This window comes from Medicago sativa, chromosome 2, assembly GCF_051527215.1.
Source record: "Medicago sativa cultivar Bolivia chromosome 2, Bolivia_mono, whole genome shotgun sequence".
NCBI classification, from domain to species: Eukaryota; Viridiplantae; Streptophyta; class Magnoliopsida; order Fabales; family Fabaceae; genus Medicago; species Medicago sativa.
The window spans coordinates 71491606-71499322 of record NC_140750.1 but is presented as its reverse complement, the minus strand read 5'-3'; the positions used below and the strand labels follow the sequence as shown (position 1 = coordinate 71499322).

The 7717-nt window shown below is 33.3% G+C and overlaps 1 long non-coding RNA gene and 1 pseudogene across 2 annotated transcripts; both read left to right on the top strand.

The window, feature by feature from the left end:
- Nucleotides 1-760: 760 nt before the first annotated feature.
- Nucleotides 761-4906, top strand: LOC146950355 (NEP1-interacting protein 1-like; annotated as a pseudogene). Its single transcript, XR_015027507.1, has 11 exons — nt 761-1102; nt 1305-1377; nt 1451-1526; nt 1968-2155; nt 2592-2718; nt 2848-2892; nt 3175-3293; nt 3392-3543; nt 3748-3831; nt 3925-4092; nt 4829-4906. The product of XR_015027507.1 is annotated as an NEP1-interacting protein 1-like (transcript).
- Nucleotides 4907-5369: 463 nt separating this feature from the next.
- LOC146950354 (uncharacterized) lies at nt 5370-6862 on the top strand. The gene is made up of 3 exons (XR_015027508.1): nt 5370-5734; nt 6634-6695; nt 6802-6862. It is a non-coding gene; the product is annotated as an uncharacterized LOC146950354 (long non-coding RNA).
- The last annotated feature ends 855 nt before the right edge of the window (nt 6863-7717 follow it).

Below are 7717 nucleotides of genomic sequence, written 5' to 3'. Positions count from 1 at the left end.
TTTCATTTAGATTTTCAAAATTAAGTGGTTTGGTAATACATAACTTTGTTCTTTTTTATTAACTTGTGTTTTTCTTAGTTTAAATCGCATAATTTCATTTTTGTTTAACAAATCTCCTAACTGCTAAGTGCCCGTTTGGTTCAGCTTTGAATATAATTGATTCTGATAGAATTGATTCAGACAGAATTGATTCTGAGAGAATTGATTTATGTTTGGATACAATTATGTAGAATTGATTAAACAAAATGATTTATGTTTGGATGCAATTATGTAGAATTGCTTTTGAATGTATAATTACTAAAATAGACATAGCTAAAGGAGAATTGATAAAGAATGAGAATTGATAAAGGGCAATAAAGTAAAATAACGTGTTGTAATAATAAAATATACAAACCTATACACGTTGTTCAAGGAGAATTGATTCTAGAAAAGCTAGAAGCTAGGATTTGTAGCTTCATGGAGAATTGCTTTTGGAGGACAAAAGCAATTCTGAAAAGCTGAACCAAACACGTTGTTTTTGGCTAGAATTGCTTTTGGCACTGTAGAGAATTGATTTTGGGCTAGAATTGCTTCTCAGAAGCCAAACCAAACAGGCCCTAAGTAGAGTTGAAGTGACGAGATTGTCAACTTCACAACCATCAAAATTTTGGCCAAAAATCATATTTTAGAGGTCCAGTAAGATTATGGTGTGATTGTAATCTTGCGAAACTAACGACTCATCTAAATATAAATTTAGACTTGAAAGTTTAGCATAATCTAAACTAAATAAGAAAATAATAGTCCGTGCGTTTTACCATTTTGCCCTTGAGGGGGGCATTTTGGTAAATTAAAAATTGGAGCTTCCCTTCCCTATATATATGTGAGAAGAAAAAAAAAACAAAAGAAAAGAAAAGGGAGAGAGAAACGGGAATGGAAGAAGGGGGAACGGCGAAAAGCTGCGTAAGAGAAAGGGAAAGTGACGGTGAAAAACTGCGGCGCCGGTGAGGAAGAGTAAGAGAAAGGGAAAGCGACGGGGGAGGTCGGAGAGAGCGTAACAGAACGACGAAATTGACGGGGAGAAAGGAAACAGTGAAGAGCAAGGGGTCGCGTTTTCTCATCAAAGGTTGGTTTTTTATCCTTCATCTGCTTGCATGTTTAGATTATTGGTATATTTTGCTCTTTTATGGTGTTTGTTTTTGTTTTTTTTCTCTGCTTCTTCTATTGGCCTGTTTGATTGATTAATTTTTGATCAATTGAGAGGATTGTTGTTTTCTTCATTCCCTTTTTGGTTAATTGAGGTTGCATGTGTGGAAAATTGGGTTTAGGGTTCTTGATTCATGGATTGTTACTGCCAGCAATGGGAACCAACACATGGAATTGATCATCGGTGATGCAAAGGTTAGGAAGTTACTTTGGATTTGTTGAGTGTATAGTTGTTTGTGATTTATTTTGCTTAATATGAATATGACAGGTTAGTGGGTTGGACAGAAGCTGGAAAAAACTACCTGGTGTGGCTGCTAAACTCATAGATTGTAAATCATCTAAAGGTGCATACTTTTATTCTTAAATGTCATTGAAAGCTGCTACATTATATTGCAGTACATGTTATAAGGTTGGAACTATAAGGGAAAGAAAATATATTATAGGTTATATATAGTTCTAATGTATGATTAATGAGACAGAGAGGGACTTCTCAAAACTGAAATTATGGGTTGAATTTTGAAGTTCTAACTATTAATTTAATCTGAGAGAATCGACACATTATGTTTGATAGTGAACTCAATCTCTTCCTCTTGAAGTTTTTACTACCTTTATAGTAGTTTTGTTGATGCTAAATATGTTGTTTTTCAATTTCGTTCAATTTTAGGTGCCTTATTTATCTTAATCTTATATTTCGTTGTATATTATTGTTTAATGTAACATTGGTTCCTTGCAAAAGATGGTAGTCGATATGTTATGTAATGTGATTGTTTTTATGTGATTTGTAGATTTTTATCATCGTTGCTAGAAGAAATTGTTTCAAAAAAAGGTGGGAATGAATTTCTTTTTGGAGGGAATGAATGGCGATGGATCTGATTGCCCCTTTGATATGAGAGACATCCAAAGGTGGCCCTTTTTGAGAAATATCGATGAACCTACAAATTTCTCTTTTGCTTCGACAAAATTCTCCATTCCTGTAAGTTAATTCATCTTTGTGCCCTTTCACCTATTTTATGGCTTTGATCTCAATGCACGTGAGCGACATGAATGGAGATATATGATATATGTAGAAACGGGGTTTGATGAGCTCTCTTTTTTATGAGAACTGGATCCTGATGCAATGATGTAAAAATGAGTAATTTTATAGAGCTTGAACGCTTTTTATTTTAATTTAATCATGTTATGTACGGATCCAGAATCTCATACATCTCAGTTGTAATCTAGCCTGTCGTCTGTTACTTCTACCTTATTTCATATTTCCAGTATTTAAGCTCTCTTCAATTTTAAAATGGCATGCTTGAGTCTTGACTATGACATGAGACAGAATATCTTTGTCTAGATTAAGTTTTATGGAGTTCAAATTATGAAATTCTGGATGCTCAAATCCTCTGTCTGTTGCTTTGTCAATATAGGTTGGGCTTTCTCGAGCTCTAAGTGATTAAGATACAATTGTTTGCTTTTGCTAAGTTTCCTATTGAAATTGATGGAGAACCTTGGTTTCAGGAACCCTGTACAGTTTCCATAGCTCATCATGGCCAGGTTATCATTTTAAAACTCCCTGTACAGTTGGCAGGTTTTGTTGCGGTAGAGGTCCTTAAGAAACTTTTTCTCAACTTTTTGTCGCATTCTCATCTATGTTCTCACACTAACATCTCTCTTTTTCTGCAGTTTATTCTCGGCTATTTCTTTCCCACCCATTCAACCAAATATCAGGTGAGACACTAAAACAAAACCAAACATTGTCCTCCCTTATAGTTGCCAAGTTTTAGTCATAGTTATTTTGCTATGTTTTTCATCCTTTGTTGGACTTTAATTGGTTAGATAGATATATTGTGTCTTGAACCCATAATGTCATAACAATTTTTGAATTGACATGATCTGCAATCTCAGTGCATGTTTAGTTTTTTGGTTTTAACATTGTGACAAACAAGTTTCATTTCTGTTTCAAATGCCTATTACCATCACTTCACTAACTATGAGAAAATGGTTTTCTAGAACAATAGAAGCAATAACAAAGTGTCAAGAAGTCCTTTTTAGTTGTTCTGCATTTGAAAAATTCATGAATGCCGTGGATAGATTTCTTTTTGCTGCATTCACCTGCATTTTAGCACTAGGTATGTTACATTTTGTTATTGCTATACAGAATATTATACATCTCATTATTTATGCATGTTTTATAAAGTCGTTGAAAATTGTTTGTTATGAACCTTAGGAGGGTCAATAATAGGAACAATAGCAAGAGCTATCAAAGGCCAGACCACAGAAACTGGTTTTCTTGATGGAGCTGGAAAATGAGCAATTGCAGGAGCCATTGCAGCCATAAAACTGACGAGTTTTGCTTCTGTGGCTGAGCCATTTTCCAAGGTTACAATTCTGGCTGACAATTATCTCACCACTGATTATTTACGTAGCTTTGACACTTTTGATTGAATGTATATATTGCTTTGACACTGACACATGTGATTACATTCAATCATTTAGAAATATTTTATTTGTATTATTTGCCCTTATATTAATCCAATTGAGACGGTGTTTGTCTCACCTATCAATTTTGGTGTGGAATTGCAGGTTGCATTGTTGAGAAGTTTACTAAATGGGAGAGTGTTTATGGAATGAATATGTCCAACTGTTGCACAAGATTATTTGTTTTATGTAAGTATTAATAAATAAAAAGCTTACGAAATGTGAAATTAATTCATTAGAATCAAAATTTTAGTTTAGATTTTGTGTAACATGTGTTTTCAGATAAATTCACTAGAAACAACTTATGGAGGAGTGCTTTCAAATATTTATGACAACTTGGGAGTTAAGGGGATGCCACAAAGTTGTATTATGAACCTTCCATGGCAGCAATTCAGCTCCAACAAAATGATGAAATTATACAATGAATCATGTTGCTCAATTTGCATCCTGGTGAGAATTAAAAGTTCTCAAAACCATGTGAAAACTATTTTTGGTAATATAAAGCAAACAGAAGTTGATTTTGGTTCAATACATTTCACTAATATATTATATTTGAGTAAGAAATCTCTTTAGTTCTCCAAAAAATTCATAACAGTTATTGATATTAGTTTTGAACTCAGATTTTTGACTTTTTTCTAGCCTCTTAATTGTTAAAACTAACAATGCAAGAGGCTAATATGAAGAAAAAAAATCCAAATACAAAGTCATCACAATGTTAATATGTTAATTTATATAAAAGTGTGAATGTGACATGTTGAAGTTCTTCATGAGACCATGGGGAATAATTGTCACATTAAACTGTTGATGTGGCCACTTGGTATATAAATGTATTAGGGTGTCATGTCAGATAGGAAGTATAAATAAAATTTCTCTACACCTTCTCTTGATAAGATGATGCACTTCACTTGCAAATCCATAAGTAAAAAGCGACCAATTTGTACAAGAGTCCTGCCAGTTGGACTACCCTCTTTACTTCTAGACAACATATCACCAATAACTATAGTATATTGCGTAAATCATTTACTTTCTATAAATCATTAGAAAGTGTAACATTAATAAATCCTATCCAATGGATATGGGTTGAACTATGGTGCTTCTTGCGCATATTTTAATTTTTGATTCATTTTTCTTCCTTACACATCAACTTGGTGGTTCACTTTCATCAACAACTATTTTGATTTTGCAGTTTTCAAGCTCAAGGTCACGGCCTTAATCGGAGTCTGTGTGTCTATCTTATGTTCCTCTCCACACTATCTCTGAAATTGTAACTCCCTTTCGTTCTGTCTCTATAATTTATACTTTTCTATTGCTTATACTGCAATGATTCATCTAGCTAAGTCTATATTTGATATTGTTGAAGGTTATATACGCCAGTTTTGTGGTTGCTACTGGTGGATCAAATCTAACAATCTGGCTACTTTTTGCTTTTGTGGTAATATTTCTTCACCAGGTTTAGCATGGTTTTCATGTTTTGAACAAATTATTACTATTTGATTTCGACTTGCTTTTTTCACATTTCTTTTTGTTCATAGCTGATATCGTCGTAAATTTGAGGATTATCCAAGCAGCCGTTTTGCTATTATTCCATTTTGTGGCTATAGAAAGAAAAAAAATCTTAACAATAAGAAAGATAAAAAGATGAAGGTGAAGCATAGCGAAGAATCAAAGCAAATTCATGCACTTGAAAATATTGATGCAGGCAATGAAGGTTAGAATTTTGGATCAAAACTTATATTTCAGAAAATTTGGTTGATTACAATAAATGCTAACTATGTTCTGCTTTAGGAACCATCGTCGAGAAATCTTGTGAGTTAAAATTTGGTTGATTCACTCTTCTCTTTGGTGTGACTTGAAATTTGCTTTGAAACAAAATCTATCATTGATTGTCTTTCATTATATATGGTATTCTTCAAAGGTTTATTTAGTTTTGGTTGGGGAAGATCTTTTCTATGTTTTCCTTGCCTTCTGCAGTGCAACTAATTTCCTCCTTTCTACATTTGACAGCTGAAACAATAATTTTGATACTCTTTAGATTATGTACAGGTCATAGAGGATACTTTTGGTGGCTCTAACTTCTCTAAATATATAATAGGTAATAATGCTTAAGTTGTCTGCTATATTGTTGAGTTGATAAGTTTTACTCTAAACTTTTATACAGTTGAGCTTATTTTGAGGTTTTAGTGTTTCTAACTTTATATCCTTCATAATGTTAGTGCTGTTTTAGAGCTATATAAGGCTTCACAAGTCATTATACATCCTGATGAATCAATCTTGGTTAAACAAAGTTCTTGCAATGTCTTTTACTATAGTTTTGGTGTAAATACATGATATAGATGAACACATTTCTAGAATATATGACATTAGTTCTGGTTTTCTGGTATTTATTATGAAAGATAAGGCTGAGTTTTTATTATAGACAGTTTCTGGCGTCGAATTACTTTCTGTTATGCTACACAACTAATGTGCCACTTTAGCCCCTACTTGACATCACTTTCTACTAAATAACCTATCACAAAATAATAGGGATTTGTTCAAATTCTGCTATGTTATTACAGCTATCACGCCACCACAGCCGCTATTTAACAACACTGTCTGAAATGAATTGTTTTGGTTTGCACTAGTGATAATTTCAGAGATTATGGCTGTGGTTTTTTAAGTTTCAGTGTTGTTGAATTGTTGCCATGTAACGCTATAGCATTATGACATGGCGGATTTTGTGCCATCTCTTCCGTAGGCTGCATCTGCAATGCCTGCTATATCCACCACACATCTGCCATAGGCCGCAACACCTTATTTATACGTTGGATTTTTCACTGAAAGTAATTAATATGCTCATATTTCATCTCATTAATATGCTCATAGGAAAAATATTTCACATTCTGCTCTCACATCTTTAATGCTTCCTTTCACTTTTTCTAAACCTCACATTTTGCAATATGCGACTTCTAAGTAGGAAAAGAAATAATACTGAAAGCCTGCCTAATTTTTCAGGCGAAAACTCGAAAGCACGGAGAAAGTTTTGGAACGTATACCTGTCATAGGATTTCTTACAGGTGTGCTTGATATTTATATATTTACTTTTGTTACCATGTTTTTGCATCTTAGCTTAGTAGACTACTTTGAATATCTGATAAGTTTTTCTTAATATATTTGTTACAGCGAAAATTGTTGAGCTTAAGATTGGAGCTCAAACAAGTTACACTTATATGTCAGGATCATGTGTTTTATCTTGGTTTTCGGGTGTCAAACATTGATTACGTTTGAACCTTTTAAACCGGTGATATCTTATTTTTTCTTGGGAAGGGAAAAAGTAAGCAAAACACTTGAGAATCGAGGTCCGGGAGTTGTTTTCGCTACGGGAAGGTGTTAGGCACCCATAACGACTATAGTATCCTATAGGAACCGTCTTTAATTTCTACGCGCGCGCTTTATTTTTAAATGCTATTTTGAAAGTATTTATTTAAACCTAAGAGTTTCTATGTGAAGAATTGGAGGGAGAAGAAAGTGTTTGAATTTTTATTTTATTTGAATTGAAGGAATTTTGTACCTTGCCTACGTACCCGTTTAAGGGATCAAATCCACCGTAGTTCTCTTCCAAAAAATGTTTTCGTTTTTGTTGGTTGATTTTGAGTTTGAAAATTGATTTTGAAGAATGAGAGAGAGAGGCCTCAAAGGGCATGAGACTTATGAAATTGTGAGGTTGGATTAGTCATTTTGCAAAAGAAGTCAAAGTTTGATTATTTTTCATTGAAGTTTGATTAAGAAAATAAAAGGAAAATTCAATGGGGTTTTGACCCCAAGGTTTATTATGAAAAATGTTTGAGTGATGTTGTTTATATTGTTTTGGAAAATGATTTTTCTAAGTGTAAGGCCTAAACATACATCTAAACATACAATCCTAAACATACATCTAAACATGCATATTCTAGCTATATAGTGATGTGTGTGCATGTGTCGGTGCTTGTGTCGGTGTACATTATTAGAGTCCATTGTCCTTTACATCATTGGCCTAGATACATTCTATGGTCTTGCAAGAAATTAAAATTGCATGAAAGTAAAATATTACAAAAATTCC